Source organism: Molothrus ater, chromosome 6, assembly GCF_012460135.2.
Source record: "Molothrus ater isolate BHLD 08-10-18 breed brown headed cowbird chromosome 6, BPBGC_Mater_1.1, whole genome shotgun sequence".
Lineage (NCBI taxonomy): Eukaryota > Metazoa > Chordata > Aves > Passeriformes > Icteridae > Molothrus > Molothrus ater.
This window is the reverse complement of record NC_050483.2, coordinates 28,000,872-28,018,904: the sequence shown is the minus strand read 5'-3', so window position 1 is coordinate 28,018,904 and position 18,033 is coordinate 28,000,872. Positions and strand designations below refer to the sequence as shown.

At 37.2% G+C, this 18,033-nt stretch overlaps 1 protein-coding gene across 6 annotated transcripts in view; it reads left to right on the top strand.

Moving 5' to 3' along the window:
- The window catches only part of SIPA1L1 (signal induced proliferation associated 1 like 1), a 201,931-nt gene that overhangs the window by 13,657 nt on the left and 170,241 nt on the right, over positions 1-18,033 (top strand). For 5 of the 6 annotated variants that reach the window (XM_036384748.2, XM_036384750.2, XM_036384743.2 and 2 more), the window contains exon 3: positions 16,305-16,458. The exons of the other annotated variant lie outside the window; for it this stretch is intronic. The gene's annotated coding sequence lies outside the window, so the exon portion shown is untranslated. The remainder of the gene's footprint in view (positions 1-16,304; positions 16,459-18,033) is intronic. 6 annotated transcript variants of the gene reach the window in all.

The following is an 18,033-nucleotide window of genomic DNA, read 5'->3' as shown; positions in this document are numbered from 1 at the left end:
TGGCAGTGGCACTGTGGGGAGCAGTAACAGGGCCAGACTCCTCTTTCTGCCTCTGGGATCTCAACAGCTGCTGTGCAATGTGCAGGCTGGGCTCAGTGAGCTCTTGCTTCCATTCCATTATTCCTGAGATTAGAGCTCTTTGATCCCTCTTTCCTTCTAGAGTTGAGGAGAATACTTAGTTTCTTCACCTGCTCTGACTATTTGCATGGCCTAACACTAGATGATAGTGATTCACAGATCTTCTAGGATTACTTCTTTTTGGGGCTGCTGTAATGATTTTTCAGTTTAGAGGATGGTATCTGTCAGTCTGACCCTTGTTCAGGCATTCAGCATCAATCAACACTAGGCTGAAGAAGTGCTGCAACACAAAATGCATTTAAGTTCCTTCTTAGTAAAAGAAGGAAAGAACACTAGCGTACAAAGCCATGGAAGTTGATGTGAAGAGTATGTAATAATGTACATCCAAACTTCAGGTTATTAAGTTAGAACACTGGTTTGGTGATGCCACAAGCAGGACTTTAGGACTCCCAGTACTGGGTCAAAAGTACAGTGGTCATATGTAAAGTATCAATCTCTTAAATCATTCTGTTTTCTTTAATAAAATCAAAACACTTACCTGGTAGCAGCTTGACTTATTTGTATTACATATTCATTATTTAGACCACTATGATTTTATACTGAATTAGATCTAGTGCTCTTCTCTACCATTGATACCAGTTTGGTGTCGTGTTCTGCCACGCCTGATAAAATTTGAGCATGTGCCTGAATCTCATTTGGATCAAATTTATAATGTTTGATGATGTGATAGTGCAGAGGTTTGCTGTAAATGCTTGTGAAACCAGTATTTCATCTCCTGTAACTTCCTGACAACTTTATCTCTACAAATATTTGAGAAAGAGTACTTTTCAACTTTTTTTGTGCCTAGCAAGTAACCAGTTTTATGCAGTGTTTGAATGGTTATAGAAGGGTTGGTCTTTGCATGCATTGTGCAACCACTGTTGTCTGAAGTTATGAATGGATGCTTTCAGACATGGTAAACTGATCTTCATTGTATTTATCTTTTCAGTCAACATCCATTCTTAGAGTTATGCCAAACCCAAAGCCTATTTCTAATTTTGTAAAAGAGAAAAAATAATTCAGTCTTAGTGAAGCAGATTTTTTCTTGAATTCTCTTTAATCTTTTTGATAGATATGAGACTGTAAATCTTTTTATCTGGAGAATGCTAAAGAAAAGAAGGGGCCTTTAGAGGAAAAGATTTTAATGGGATCCTAAATGTTCTGTTTGGATCTGTCTTATTAGACATTGTCTGGAAATTGAATCTCCTTCTGAAGACATTTACATGTTCCAAGTTCTCAGTATTTGACCTGATTTTATTATGAGCTGCTATTTTTGTTTCAAGACATGAATTGGGCTCTTCTTAAATCTTTTGACCTTTCTTTTCCAAAAGGGGAAAGCATACTCTTCTAGCCTTGTGGCTAAGTATATTTTTTTAAAACTAAAAAAAATTAGCATAGGCTCTGGGGTCAGATTTCTACAGAATAGGAGATGCTGAGGTTCATAAATAGTGTCTTGGGTGCTATGGAATATGTCTGAATCTATGGTGTCCAGAAGTGCAGGGTGAAGAGATTCAACTGTGAAAATGTTTGGGTGGTTTTTGGCAAAATATTTGTTAAGGGCAAGGCCTAAAGTGATTTATTTTTATTTTGAACTATGGCAGGTTTTAAAATTTTCTTATTATTTTAATAGAGATTCCATTTAAATGTTTCTATTTTTTAAATTTTTTTCCTCCCCAATACTGGTGTTTATCAACAATGTTGAGGAAGGGATATTTCTTTTAGTGTTTCATGTGCCACAAAATTGTTTTCTTAAACATTCTGCAATGGAGGAGTCTTTCCTGGCCTTGATTATTGAATTTCAGCAACTTACAGTGGTAGTGACTTTAGCTTAGTCTTTTCTGTAAACTCCCCTTATGTAGGTGCAGAAAGCAAGATGTTCCCTCAAGCCTTCTCCAGAGTAGCAAGTGCAGGTATCGCAGCCTGTCCTCGTTCCTTGTGCACTTCAGTCCCCAAATGGCTTGGTGGTCTCTGCTGAACTTTTAGTCCATCTTTGTTACACTGAGCAGGCTAAAACTGGGCATGTTCATTTAGCTGGGATCTCACTAGTGCTGAGTAAAAGTCACTGTCACTTCTGGGTTTAGACAGGACACCATCAAGCACTTCAGGGCAGATATTTTTAACTTGCTCTTATCTACAGCTTGAGATTGTACATTTTCAGAAATGTCTATTTTTACTCCTAGGTGGATGAGGAGTCTTAGCTTGAATAATGTTTTACTATATTACTGTTTTCAGAAAGGGTTTTTAACATTGTTTAGTTCGAAGTAAACTAACTTATAGCCAGCTTCTTTCATGCAGCTGCAGATCTATTAAATGTAGTTCTCTGCTCTTTGAAGCTTTTTTCTGTCTAAATTGAACTGGTAGAAGTTGCACATCATTTTAGTTACCCTTCTGATGCATTTTGTCTTGTGTGGCATGTTATATTCTGTTTCTTAAAGCTAGGCATCAAGCAAACTGTGGTGGTTGTCTGACTTTGAGTGAAAAAGTAGTTTTCTGCCTTTTTTATTTTTGGTGTCAGCTTCCAGTTTATAAATTACTGTTTGCTTGATCTGCATGCAGGGATGCACTTTGTACTATATTTTAATGTGTCTAAGTCAGTAATAGTCATGCCAGAATAAATGCTTATGGGAGAAATATGAAAGTGGGCATTCTCAGTAACACTGAGTAGGGAAATGAAGTAGTGGCAGGGAACAGAGAACAGACAGTAACGATATTTTTGTCCAAATGCAAATCAGTCTTTTACATGGACCAGTGAAAAAAGCTGTTTTGCCCTTGCTACTTGTATCTTTCATCATAGTGCGTTGATGTCTAGCAGGCTGCATGATAATGCCAGAGCAGAAGCAAGCTGCCATAGAGCTCTTTTGGTGCAGAGTCCAGATCATCCCGAGACTGGATTCTTGGTTTAGGTTCACACCTCTCCTGTGGTAATACTTTTAGTCATATAACTTTGATTTTTGCTGAAGACTAACTAAGACTTGCTGGGACCTGCACAACATTTATTTTCTGGCAAATACAGCTCTTGTGCCATGGGCTCTCAGCAGATAGGATCACTTGCTTCATTTATAAGATAGCACATAGTGTTTCAAGACATAAGGACAAATCAGTTTGCAGCCTGTGCTTGTCACAGCTGTCTTGCCTTACACCTCATGGGAAAAGATTTATCAGGCATAATTAATCTAATTGAGACACTCTTGTTATCTTGCCAGTGTTACTTTTTTCTGTTAATTTGATCAGTGGACACAGATGAGATAAAAATGTAAACAGTGCATATTTGAATGGCTTTGTGCTTCTTGGATTATTTAAATGATTCATTTAATCTGCCATGAAATTGTGTGGGTTGTTGCATGGAGATTCAGCTAACTCAAGTTTTCTAAGTTTAAGGGTTTTATTTTCATGAGGTAAGTTTAATATTTTTAGTCACTTGTACAGGATGAACTTATTTCATAATGTACCTGCAGCTCACTTTCTGTAGTCACAGGCGTGGGTTTTCTAAACTGCAGCTTGTTCTTTGTAGAACAACTTGTAAAAAAATCCAGTGTTCATGGTTATCAACTTCTTCAACCTTACTGTTGAAATATTATTTATAGTACATGTAGGTCAGCTAAACCTTTCTAGACTTGTAGGAGCTTAACTTTTGGTGTATATATGTAATTCACAAATAGTTTAGGAGAAAGCAAGGCTGTATTTTAGGGTGGGGAATCTCTGCCTTGAGTGAAATAGAGGTGGCTTGCAGGGGAATTACTGTAGGGCAGCCATAGATGTTATTGTTGCTGGGTGAAAGTCTGTCTGGTGTCCTGGAAATACAAATCTTGAAATAGAAATGCTGAGAAATTTGGAATGAAAATAAAAGGAAGGAAATAAAATTACTGTTACTTCAGACTTGAAGTTGCCTTTATGTTTGAACTGTTCTGTATGTGAAATTACTTGTGGAATGGATAAGCTGAAAAAAATTGGGGTATAGTAAACTTGAATTATTTTTTCTTTCTTTCCCATAGAGTGCATTATTAAGCTTTTTCCCCTCCCTTAAAAAATATTTTTTCAATGGCAGAAATACAGCTGGAAATCTTGATTTGTAGCCTAAGGCAGTCTTTAGTTGGAGATGGAGGTTTGCCTGTGTGGGGGAATTATCTAAAGCTGCTTTCTGTCATAGTTTTCTTCTAGGACAGTGATCTACACCAGATAAACATTTAGAATATGTCTTGACTGAAATTTAAGAATTAGTGCCTCATTTTTGCTTTTGCTGAGAAGATATACTCTGAAGACCTTGCTGGTTGTACTTAGCTTTCAGTATATACCAAATGTGAGTTTAATTATGGAAGGTGAAGCTGCTTTAAAGCAGCTGTGGCCAAGGTGAATGCAGTCCTGTTTTTTTTTTTTTTTTTTTATTAGTTCCTCTCTTACCAACTGGTGAAATCAAAGAAATAACCTAGTACCTATAAATATGTTCTAGTTTTTGGTTTCCATGCCTCTTAAGACACCACTCTTTCCCAAAAAGCTGGCAGGAATAAAAGAATTTGTGTAGCATTGAGGAGTGGGAGGCACTGGTGGGGCATTAAAACTTTTCTGCAAAGGCAACTGAATGCTCAATGGGCAGGTAGTCAGCATTGCTGATTTTTAATTTTTTTTTATTATTTTTCTCCCCAGCTGATGCTTTTGAAAAGTAAAATTTGTGTAAAAGTTGCTTCAATTAATGAGCTTCATCTTTTTGAGAAGCCTTTCCTTTTCACTGGTGGGATAATATATGATAAAGTACTTACTTGATTAGTCTTTGTTTTCATGTGTTTTAGTAGATAAAATGGAGATTGTTCTTAAAAGCTAAGCTCCACTTTGCCTAATTGCAGCAACACTGAGTAGTAGATCAAACAGCAATTAGCTGAACAACTGGCTAATGACCACTGGAAGAGGAGAGAAAATGGGCAGGAGAGATGCAGTGTTGTTGAACCTCTACCAGATTATAATCTGGTTGAGAGTCTTTACTAGGAAAAAATGGTGGTTACTTGGCATACTGCTTTTTAGTGTGACTCTACTGATCACCATGTCTCCTGAAAGATAACCCTTAACTGCAGCCTACAAAAAGTAGTATGAATTGATACTGGAATATGTGTTCAAGGTATACTCAGATTTATGTATTTTTATATTGAAGCTAATAACAAATGTTACTGGTGTTTTTGGTTTTTGTTCCTTATTGTGATAATGGCTTTCAGTGAAGGTGTAGGTAAGAACTTTTGTAATGTATGTGTTTGCTGGGACCATAAGCATTTCATTTTTAGAGTGATTTGCAGCTCTGACTGTGTGTAAAGTAAGAGGTAAATTGAGAACTGAGTTAGAAACTCTGTACATCCAGGCCTGCTGCTATACCCTGCTGAAAGATGTTGGTAAAGGTCACCTTAAGTATCAGAGGAAGGTTAATTAGGAAAAAATATCACCACCAAAAGAAACCCACTGGTTATTTCTTCTAATAAACATAGGGATCTGGCGAATTGCCCTACCATGTTCATGGCTCTGTCTGTAGCGGAGCCGTGTAACTCCTGTGCTTGTTTATGGTGCTGTTGCTTCTGTGTGGAGTGAGTGATGTTCACAGCAGGCAAGTGTTCAGACTGTTGGTTCAGCTGAAGGGTGATCTTGCCAAAAGGGCTTTTTGTGTTTTTAACAAATTGCACAAATTGATTCTTTCGTGTACCTAAAGGATGATGGAGGCATATGGTGCATCCATAATTGAACTTGCCATGTAGTCCTGCTCAGTTTATCAGTTTGCTCTGTGAATTGCTTATATGGCTGCAACTGTTACTAAAACTTTGCTTGGTAAGGTTTTTACAAAAGAAGAGAATGAAATTAGAATGTTTATTTTGGGGGAAAAGGGATTTTTTGGTATGTGTATGTCTGTCATGATGCTGTTGTCATTAAATCAGATCTACTTTTGATATATTTTGATGAAGACTATTCTTTGGACTTAACAGATGTTGGTTCCGATAGGAATAAAAATCTGAAGATTTTTGTAAACCTTTTTTAGAACAGCTATCTAAAGGAATTGATGAGCAGGGTAAGAATTCCCTTATCTTGCATAAAACTCTTGTGGGTATCTGGCTACTGTAATGCAGAATGTGCCATTTCTTGCTACATAAGTGGAAAACCCAGGAAATTATGAAGGATAAAGACAGCAGTCAAATTCAGTCTGTCTCTGTTTCATTATAAGGCAAAATACCATCATTTGGAGTAGTTAAACCTGGAAAATTACATACATGAAGTGATTTCCACAATACCAAGATATGGTGGCAGAACACTGAGGGGAAAGGAAGTGAAGTTTTGACACCTGTTTATTCTGAAATGTAACAAAAGAATTGAAGAGCCATGTTGACAGTGGAGCTTGGAGGAAGCAGTTTTTAAATGAGGTTTAATATATTGAGGTCATGACTGTTACTCAGGAATAACTTCAGGGAGTTGCTTTAGGTTTGAAATATTTTAAAATGTATTTTATTTGAATTTAAATAACTTTTTTCTTGTCAGATATTCAAGTTTTGCCTGATAATTTTTTGACATGCAGTAGAAAGCTCACATTGTTCAGAAGATGGAATGGAAGTGGGCTGAGAAAGAAACCTTTGGTTTCTTTTGAAGGTCTGTTTCACAGTGTGTAGTTAAACTGTAAGAGAAATTACACAGGAAGATCCAGATAAATTCCTTAGCTGCAGAGCTAGGCTATTAATTGTAACATTTTATGACCTTTTATTCTAATTGTTAATGGAAATAGAATGATTTTTTTAAAAAAATTGTAGGAATTTAAAGAAATTTTGATGGACAGAAAGAATCATCCTGTGGCAAACATGACTTAGTACAGCGGCTTTATACTTTGAAGCTCTAGTGTTTCTACCAAAGAAAATGTGATTTCTGCAGTGCAATGCTAACGTGGATTTGGCTCAAGTTTTCTTTTTAAATGTGAAGAGTGTCTGAGCTTGAGATGAGTGGAACAAGGGGAATTTACCTGTGTGCAGGTAGATTTTTTTTTTTCATATTTCCTAAAGGCAGATGAGGAAAGAGCAAAGGTGGTTTAAACATACTGTAGTGTTACAGATAAGCTAACAGTAGTTGAGGTCCTGTTTTTTCCTTGCAGGTTAGAAAATTATTGAAGATGTTAATAACCTTTGTTGTTAATAACCTTTGTTGTTAGTGTTATCTTTTGAGGAGTGCTTAGGAAGGCTCTTCAGTGTAATGAGTTCAGTTATTTTTCCCGAAAATGGTTTAGACTCTGTCTTTGACTGTTTGTGATTGAAGGGTATTTTGTGAATTTTCAAAGTTTCTTGCATGATTGCTACCTAAGCTAAATTATGCAGAGAGAGCACTTGTTAACCTATGGTGTGGCAAGTGACCCTCTTTCCTGAATGTTAGTGAGCCATTCTTACATGCCCACAGGAGACCTGTGTGGTTGAGACAGAGTAGAATGGGGAACTTTGGTTTCACTGGTTTTGGTGGTTTGGTTTTTTCTTTTTTTTTTTAATTTTTAATTTGAAAACTTAGTTATAAAAGCACCAAAAGCTGAAATGTGCTTAAGTGCAGGTGGTGGAGGAGGGGTGTGTGCAGGATTTCTTAAATCTCCTTTGAAGTTCTGATATTGAGAGATGTCTCTAAAAATTTTGTTTGACAGCCCAGGAAAGGAACCTGCAGTACAACCTAATATACTTAATGAAGAACTAGGGTGCCTTATGTGTCAGACTTGCACCTGGAGCTGCATTATGACTGGCCTCTCTTACTGCTAGATTTTGCTTCTGGGCCCCCCTCCCATGTAATGTCAGTGCTGCACAGGGCATGGGGTCATGTTGCTGTCTCAGTCCTCCTCCACCTCATACCTAAAATTGAGAAGACATGAGAGGGACAATTAGCTCCAAAAATTTGCTCATGAAGTCTCATCCTAAAAGTTAATATTGTAACTTCTGGTGTTTCTGGGTGCTTGTACATTGCCTTCTCTGAAGGCCAGCAAAGCTAGGAAATACATTTTAAAGAGCTGGTATAACTTTTATCTGTAAGAGAAGAAGAACAACACAGCTTGTAACAAATGCAACTTTGTGAGTAGAGTACAGCTGTTGTCTCATTCTGAGAGAATTCACAGCCACAACAATTCTTCTGTATTTCTTTTGATTTTATATCCTTCTGCAATGAGATGTTAATCGAGACTGTTGTTGGTTGTTTTGGACACTAGAAACTGGGATGAGACAAAGTCTCTTTCACAACACATTACACAGCTGTTGGATGAGAATAATCTAGTTATGTTTTGAACTGTACTTGAAATCTATAGGTGACAGACCCTTGGTTTCCTTGTTTTCTGGGGTTTTTTTTTTCTTCTGTTGGTATTAGGTCACTCCTTTCATTTCTCAGTGCAGTTCCCACCTATACCTTGTCAGTGATCTGAGGAATTTATGGATTTTCTGTATGTTCCTGTTATGAAACATAGTTTGTAAACTGTTTTTTTTTTTTTTTTTTTTTTTTGGTCCCCATCTCTTCTTTCAAATATGTGTCTGGCAGGTCTCTGCATGGCAGATTGCTTCTGTGCATGTATTCCAACAGGTGTGTTATTTTTGTTTTCCTGGAATTTGTGTTGCAATTTAGTATGAACTTACTTTGCATCTATATTTCGATTTGGTTCAAACAAGTTTAGCTCAAGTAGTGGTTGAGTCGTGGTTTTGATGGAATGACTGTTTGGCAAGCATTGCCTGTAAATGCTTTGGTGTTTTCAGCACATAATATTTCGGGACTACCATAATGCAATTGCGTAATCTTACATTATGTGCTTACAAATAAGAGATGTTTTCAAAGATTGAATAGGAGCTTTGAAGTGCATTAAAAAAGCCTTGTAACTTTTTGTTATCACAGGCTTTATTTTAAAAGCTTCTTTTTTTTTTTTTCCCCAATTATGTGCATATTTCCACCTAGTATGAATCTTCTGATGATTCAGGAATGTGTGGGATTTATTTCAGGCTTTTTAGGGCTCCTTAATGAAGCAGTTTGTTTAACTTTGCTGGTCTGTAGTTTCAGATGACTCATTCGTGACCCTTGTGACATTCTCCCTTCCCCTCTGTTCCAAATGGTGTCTAGAAAACTTTAGGTTGACATGATATTCAGGAAATGCTGCATTTTCCTACTGAAAAAGGAGAGAGCAACAGTTCTTTTCATCTTTTGAGAGTGACTTAGATATATATTAACGAATGCTGTTTTACATGTATCAGTTTTGAGGATGTAAATCTAAACCTTAAACACTGCAGGGTGTATGTAGCACACCCCCCCCTTGCAATTTTTTTCAAATAATATTAAAAGGAAAATTTTAAGAGGTTATTACAAGCCATATATAAGATGCTACAAGCACTTTTTACAGCGTTATACTGGCTTAACACCTGCCAGCATTGGAGGTGACAAATTTAGGGTGTTATGTTAAAAAGTGCCTGATCTTCTGTGGATTCACAATCAAACTGTAATTCTGATTTTGATGTTGTCCTGTGGTAACAATTATATATTGTAGGGAAGAAGATTGCTCTTGAATTCCTAAAGTCTGGTTGTCTTACTGATATTTTACCAATCCTTGTATAAAATGGATAACTATTTCCTGCTTTATGTTGCTGATTTTAGCTCTTTTTAATGCCTCCGAGGCCATAATTATCTGTAATTTTTGTATGGAAGACAAGCTGTGTCTGTTTGTCCCTTTTCTCTGGTCCCTCTATCTTTTTGAACAATGTATGGTAGGTTGTATACTTTTGTTTTATTTTCTCTTTTAAACTATTTCAGTTGTTACCACTTGAGGTTGTTTTTCCATTCTCTTACATTTATGGGCAATGGATTTAATATAACATTTTATTTCATAGTCAGCCAGTTATTGTCCAAACCTTCTGTGGCTATCCACAGTGGCTTTGAGACGAGATTGTTCTGACTGGATATCAAACTTTTTAGCTTTACAACATTTGTGAAAGTTTCTATAGCTGTCAGTTTAATCCATATTTATAAGTGTAAGTATGCATCCTTGTGGAAGGTTGAGTGCATCATCCTCTTCCTTTCTTTTCCAGTGATTGGGTCACCATTTAAAAAAGCTTACTGCTGCTGCTTTTCTCCCCGTTCATATTTGTTGAGCAGTAGTAATCTGTAGGTAATTTGTTGCCCTCATCCTATGAGGGTTTGGTTTCTTTAAGACCCTTCAGCGAGAGATCTTAATATTCTACTAAACCCCCATGTATCTTGCTGAACTTTCCAGATGTATTGCATTAAATAGTGTGCTTATTGTCTCTTTTCTGTGTGCTTATTGTCTCTTCAGCAAATCCTAAATGCTTGGACTGCTCTTTGTGGAAGTCAGGGTGCTTTACTATGTACCATGTTGTAGAAGAAATGATGGATGTTTTTCTTTGAACAGGCAAGCAAAGTGAGGTGAACAGTGAAGAGTAGCTCCTGAAGAGCCAAAAGGCACACCTTGTAGTTGTGGCACTGGCATGAGAGCTCTGAATGAGTTTTAACCTGTTGCATTATGTTGCCTTAAACCCAAGCTGCTGCACGGTAGAACTGGAAATATTTGACGGGCAAAAGTTGCCTGCCAGTTTCAAGGCAGCCACACCCTGACTTGTTTGCTATGCTTACAAAGGTCCATTTTTGATTTGTAAACAGTTCCTTAATGTTGCTGTGTAATAAGAAGCTGATTTAATGATGTTTTTGAAAGGAACAAGAACTGTAAATCTCAGCTTTTCTTAACGGGTTCTTTTGTTTGAACACTTTAAACTGATGAATAAAAAGTGTGACTCTTAAGTTTTACTATGTACATAGTACTGAGAGAGACCTGGGTCAGCTCTTTGTGCCTGTTGCCTGCATTTAGGTAGTGGGGAAGTCTCCCAGGGTGCTGCCTTCCCTCAGCTTTCTTCCTTGCCCCCTTGCTGGCTGGGTAAATTGGTATGCTGCAATACAGGTGTATTTTAGACCTGTCAGTATTCCAGTGGCTGGCTAGCAGTCAGAAATGTACTATGTGAAGAGGTATCTAGCAGGGAAGATTTGAGAGCCAGTATAGTAATGTGAAATCATCATTTGCACTAGATTTCAAGGTTATTTGAAAGGTACCATGTTATAGTAGGGGGAAGATGGTCAGAATATTTCTAGTCTGCTTGCCTTTAGAATTATTTCTCTGAGATTTCTAGATAATACATAAAAGTAAATTTCTGGTTGGGCTCTGGTATTGCAAAATGCCAAACACAAGACTTGTGAGGTATTACATGAACTAAAATGAGTTCTGTTACTGTTGCCTTCTGTGAAAAAATGGCTTTTCACTATTCTTTAGAAAGAGATAGCCCATAGCCATAAAGATGACCTCATAAAGTGTTATGACTTTTTAAGTCTACTTGGTGCCAGAATAATTGCATGCAAATATTGTATGGAAATACACAGATATTTATGCTAGAAAATTTTGACTTGATAAGAGTTCTACATGGATAATGAGCAGAAGGCTGGTTTTAGCTGTAGTACGATTATGGTGACCATGAACATATGCTTTGAGCTTTTATTTATTGCTCTAGCTTATAACTCTTTGCCTTTTCTTTGTGGGGAGCACAGGCCTGTGTTTTGCATGGTAATGTTTTTTTTTTAACTTTGTAGGATAGAACAGGGGTAGATCATCTTTTGAAGCCGAATAATTTCATCCTGATTTGGTCAGCTTGCAAGTGCATAAAAATCTGGTATGAATTTAAAGCATCAGAGTTCATTTAACAAAGACAATGTGCCCTTTTTTTTTTTTGCCACTTTCTAGGAAAAAAATGATAGGAACAAGAAGTAATGCAAAATTACATTAGAACTCGGCTTATGTGTTTAACATGATTCCACTAAGACCAGCTTCTACATTAAGTATATTATTGTAAGTGTACATAACCATGTATTTTATATGTGTATATGCATATTTCATGGTGCCTGTGGTCCTTGTAGTCCAGAAGAGTTGCTGCATACAGTTCCTATAAAGGTTATTTACTCTCATGGCTGGTTAATGAATCTGTTTGATTGAACAAGTCCATTAGTTCCTGAAAATATCTGTCCACAGAAATCTGAGCAACAAAGTCCATCTAATAGCTTGAGCTGTGAGTTAAGCTTGCAGCTGTGTCAAAGTACTGGATTTCAGGGAATCAGCTTTTGAGGAATTGGGAAGTAGAGGACAGTGCATCTCCTACTATGTTTCATTTAATGTTTCCATACCCTGCTACTGAGTGTGTTACTGTGCAGAAGATGACCTGAACTGAAAAACTTCTATTGCTTACTATGCATTTATGAATGTACAATTAATGTACAGACCTTCAGTGCTGTTCTTTTTATCCTTCATATGAAGCAGTTTTTCTGCTTGAGATACAATTCTCATCTGTTTCCAATATCAAAGGACAGACAAAGAGCTTAGAAAGCAGTAATTACTTAAAGGCATTTGAGAGTGATATCTTGCATTGGAGTCTTTAGGCTATCTTTGCTTGTGCTCTCCTAGGCTGTCTTTGCTTGTGCTCTCCCATGTGTGTTTTTCTATTTTCTCTATTATTTAGTGGGTTTTTTCCACTTTAAAATGAAATGTAGAGACAACTCTATACTTCATTGGTTTATTTTTAGTTATAAGGCCTTTAAAGACTTTGTTACTCATCAAGAGAAATGAATTTTCGGAGTATGATGCTGATGCTTGTGTATATTTTATGTAATAGACTTCAGTTTGGGCTAATGTTTTACTGGCATCAGCCTCTATACAGCACAGAGCTGCTCTGTGAGAAGCACTGACTTCTCTGTAGCCTGCCAAAAGCTGTATGTTTGTTGGCAGCCTGAACGCCATCCTTAGGATGAATTTTTTTGATGCCAGGATTAAGCCGCAGAAAGTAGAAGGAAAAACCTGTAACAGAGTCTGTTATTAAAAAAAAAAATCAATAAGTTAGTCTTTCAGTATAGAAATGGTGCAAAATAAAAACCAACAGTTTTGTGGTGCTTCTTCACATTTGGACACTTAATACCTTTTCCAGAATGTTTTGAAATTTGTGGGTGATTGCTTTCTAAAAGAGAACAAGATTAACCATTTTGGTAGTGTGCTGAGTAAGCAGGAAATTTGCCAAGTTTTGGCTACTGAATTTAAGAGGAATTTTAGAGGTATTAGGTGCTTTGCAATTCATAGTTTGGCTTGCTATCTCAAGAGGGAATAATATTAAAGTCACTGCCTTCTCAGTCCTGAAGTTTTGTGATAATTGTATAAGGTAGTTACATTTTGTGAGCAGAAAAGACAGTGAAGGGAAAATAATTTTTTTTTGTGAATGCAGTGGGATTTGAGATGTCTGAGAATATGATGTTTTCAGTAAATGCCCTGTTTCCTACTACAGTTTTCTAACAACAGATTCTCTTTGTGAGGGGAAGAGGAGGGGCAGACACTGATCTGTTCTCTGTGGTGACCACCAGTGACAGGACCTGAAGGAAAGGCTTGAAGCTGCGTCAGGGAGGGTTTAGGTTGGATGTCAGGAAAAGCTTCTTCACCCAGAGGGTGGTTGGGCACTGGAACAGGCTCCCCAGGGAAGTTCAACCAGCATTTGGGCAATGCTCTCAGGCACAGGGTGTGACTCTTGGGATGTCCTGTGTGGGGCCAGGAGCTGGACTTAATGATCCTTGTGGTCCCTTCCAACTCAAGAGTATTGTGTTTTCCCTCGTGGAAATGCATTCCTCTGGAACCATGAGCAAAAAAGCAATTCAGTTAAAATTTGGTGAAGCGTCCTAAAATTAAGCTGAAAACCTGGATTGAAAATGAGAGTTAATCTTTGTGTTAAGTTACAGAATTGACTTATTCCAGATGTTCTTTAAAGGTGTATCTTGTTCAAAAGTCAACTCCCACGGTGCCTACAGTTTGAGAGTGTCCTGTGTAGCTTTGGTTTCAGCCTAAAGTAAACCAGGGCTACAATTGCGCTGCTGCTACATTATTTCTTTCTGCTGAAGCATTCTACTTACCTCTCTTGATAGTACTAATGGATGGGCATAGACAGTGAATTATAGAAGCTCATGGAACTACATAGATTTTTTGGTTTTGACTTTTTGGATTATTTTTGCTTCTCAGCCAGAGCAGCACAAGTTATTTAAGTTGGTGTGAACACAAGGGAGGATTGAGGTTGTGTGGCTGTGAATGCATCTTCTGTCAATCAGTGCAGTGTTGGATGGTTCCAACAGAGTAGTGAAATTTTTGTATTTCAGTATTTCACTGTTAATGGTGGTGTTGCAACTTGCTCTTGCATATCATCTTAATATAATAATCTAGATATATAAGAATTTAGCCTAATTAGTTTTTGTGTTATGAAATATTTTTAGAAAAGCTTCCCAATTTTGAATAGCTCTTTGCCTGCCTGCCTTTCTTACTTTTTCTCCTTTATAGAAACAGTGGGAACAATTTTTTGCAGTTTTGTTGCATCAACTTTTTCTGTATCTGGTCACTATTTCCAAAAAGCAGAGAACTTAAAGTTAGTATAATTTTTTTATACCGATACAGAAAAATTTTTAAGGTAGTGCTCCATTGGCTGACAAGGCCTATGAAATGGAAGTAAAAAAAAAGTTCTAAATTTTAAAATAGTGATAGATACAGTATATCTGCATGAAAGCGCTCCTATTTTATGCTGATTACAGTGTATTTTTGAAGGGATGTATTCAAGTAAAAGTAACATAAGATAGTATCAAAATTGCAATTGCTTTCAAAACAACATTTTTTGCATCTTGAATTAATTATTTTCTTTATATTCCTGGTTGTTATTTTGTTTGGTTCCTATACTCCATGAAGAATTTATTGTATTGTGCCTTCTCTTTGTTGCTCTCTGTAAAATGTGTTGTGTAACTTGTTTGTCCCTTGGCTTTCGTAGGGAAAGGATGTCCTGTGGTTGTTTATGCTTGTGGATTGCCATCCTTTCTCATAAATTTTGTGAGTGGTATTATGTTTCATAGTCTCATGCTTTACCTTATGATGAAGAGGTTTGATGATAGTGAGTTATTGGACTGTTCCTTATTACAAATGGTTTTAAATGAGAGCTGCACTGAACCTGGAAGCAAGTGCAGTTAGCCATATTTCTGAAGTGCATGTGGGACGGTTGTTGAGAACGGGGCCTGCGTCAGCTCTGGGAACTAAGGTGTAATGAGAATTAAACAGCTTTTACATATTCTGAAGGGAAAGAGTCCCAAATTTGTAGGGGCCCTTTGTGACTGGGACTAGGAGGTGTAACAATGTTGTGGTATAACATTGAATGTGTATCTTCCTCCTTTCCTGTTTGTGCTTTTTAAAAAAAGTTATTTTCCTATTCAGTAGAGATGTTTTAGGAACTAAGTATCCTCATTTGGAAAGTAAGAACAGCAGAATATCTCTGAATTTGTGTTGGTTTCTCTATCCCTTCATTCTAAGTGGGTGGATATCAGGAAATCTTGCAGTCTTATGTCTGGTAGAGATAAGACTAAAAAGCATGAGTGCTGGGAAACAGTTTAAGTCATTTATGTGAAATTTAGCTTCAAATTCTGCTTTAGAAAAAATGGCCATATGCAGAAAAATGTCAACACATGTTCATAGAAATGAGTAATTATGAAGTGGAACTTGACTTAGTCTCCCTTAGTACTCATATTCATTTAAAAAACATAAAATTACTTCTTCTGAAGTAAATTGCTAAAGTTTGTTTGTCCAGCTCCTTAGATGATCAGTTGATACTGAATACTGAAATGGAAATACTGTGATTTCTAAATGAATATCTTTACAAAAAAAAAAAAAAAAAACCAAAAAAAAACTGGCAATTTTCCAGAGTATGGACATGAGTGTTTCATGAGTGAAGATGGTGCAGATACTTAGAACTGGATTATTGAAAATGATGTATTCTTCTCCAGTTTTAAAAAAAAGGCAATGAAATGTGCTCAGTCATTGATGTTGAATGCAGTGTTGCATTAGGAATTCAGTTTTGTCTCTGAGTTTTGGAGGATCCAGGGCTTTCTTTTGTCATGGGGCTAAAGACTCTGAAGTGACTTTTGGGTGGTTTGGGACAGGGGGCTATCTCCAGAATTACCTGGCCTCTGGGTTGGTGTGGAAGGAGGCCAGTAGCTTCTCCCCCAAATTATTCATAACAGACTGCTTGCTCTCAAAGTTACTGCCTGTTCTGGAGTCAGAGGCAGGAGGTTTGCCTTTGTGTGGTACCTAACTCGTAATTGAGTGTTTGCATTTTCTACAGGTACTGTGAGACTCTGCCCTGAATAGATGAGGAGCAGTGAGAAGTGACATAAGGATTGGATGCTTAGGCTTGCTCTGAGATGTCCATGAAGATTTCCTATTTCCTTGAGTTTCTTATGGCTTCTGTTGTAACTGCATTTTGATTATTATAAAAGGTATTCCTTGGGTCTTCAGCTACTATTTAGTAATAGCTTGGAATACAGTGTAATGCATGTTTGAATTTTATTGTGTTTTTTTTAAATTTTACTTGTTTGTTCACCTTCTTTGTCAGCTCAGCATAAAGAAAAAGGTGTTGCCTTTTAATTTTATGTTTAATATCTGGTAAATTACTTTTGGGCTTGTGGGTTTTTTTTAAATTATAAAACATGATAGAACAGTGAAAAGGGGAGTTTGTCTATAAAAACCCTTATTAGAGACTACTTTCTGCCTGTCTTCAGCAAGCTTTATTAAGGTGGAAGGATGGTAAGTGGTTCAAAGTGTTGGCTGGATACTTTCATTAGCATTACCCTGCAATTCTTCATTTTATACCTTTGTGTAGGTGAGAGAGATGTCTACACCTGTTGATTCATTCCAAGGCAGCATGACTTCCCAAATTGTCATAAAATATTACATTGAGACAGACCAAAGGCACATTTGAAAAAGGGCCTGTGCTTATCCTGCCACCCAACAGTTCCCCCTCCCATATTCCCCATATCAGCTGCAAGGGATTGTGTGAGTGCTGTCTGAGGCTGCCTTGGCTCTTGTCCCAGCCTGCCCTTACAAGTGAGACTGAGCTTACTGAGGGCAAATCCTTGCCTGAAAGCAAGTGCTTTGGGATCTTAGTATGCCCAGCTACACTGACTGTGTGCAAAGAAGTTTGTCTGGGACTTGGATTTGCACAGTGAGGTTTGGTTAGTTGTTTTCTCTCCTTTTCAGTCCTAAGCAGGTTCTGTTTCCAACGCCTGCTCTTTAGCTCCCAACGTGGCAACCAAGGTCACTTTGTTATATGCAGGTCTGACAACAGCATGTCTAAGGAAGAAAGCAAAGTGCCTTGTTTTCAAAGTATATCTTTTGTCTCCTGCTGTTTTCCCATGCCAGGAGATGGATTTGATATTCCTAGTTAACTAATTTTATATAGTGTTAATTGATTAGAATGGTTCATGCAATGGTCAGAAGTGACATTTAAAGGTCTCAAATATTAGTCAGAATATTGCTGAAATGGAGTTTGGGTTTTTATTTGTTATACAGGTATATTTTCACTGTGTGTACTTTTAAGGAAAGGAAGGGCTGAAATCTTAATTTTCTCTTCAAATGAAACTCCTGTGCTTTGTGGCATGTTTAGTTTCTGCATAGCTTAATGTTCGTTCCTGGGGTGAAGAGCTTGTTTTAGCAGCACTGTTGTTAGATGTAATTAGAATGCTTTGTGTAATATGCTTTGTGTAATATGCTTTGGTTGTAATACAAAGGAAACCCTCCAGCTCATTTGAACAACAGTCTTTCTGCAGTTAGATTGGTCTGGTAAATAGTTTTAAAGTGTGTGTTTAAATGTATATAGTAGGTGTTTTGAGAGCTGTCAGAGGCAGACCCAAAAGGACACCCAGGTGGGTGCTGGGCTGGACAGAAGTGACGACAGTGTAGATGCACAGGTTCTGGTTGAGACATGGCATTGTCTTGGATCAGGTCCCTGTCTGTAAGTCTTGTTTGGAAAGATGGGAATTACTGTTTCTTTTATAAGGTCTAACTAGATGTTT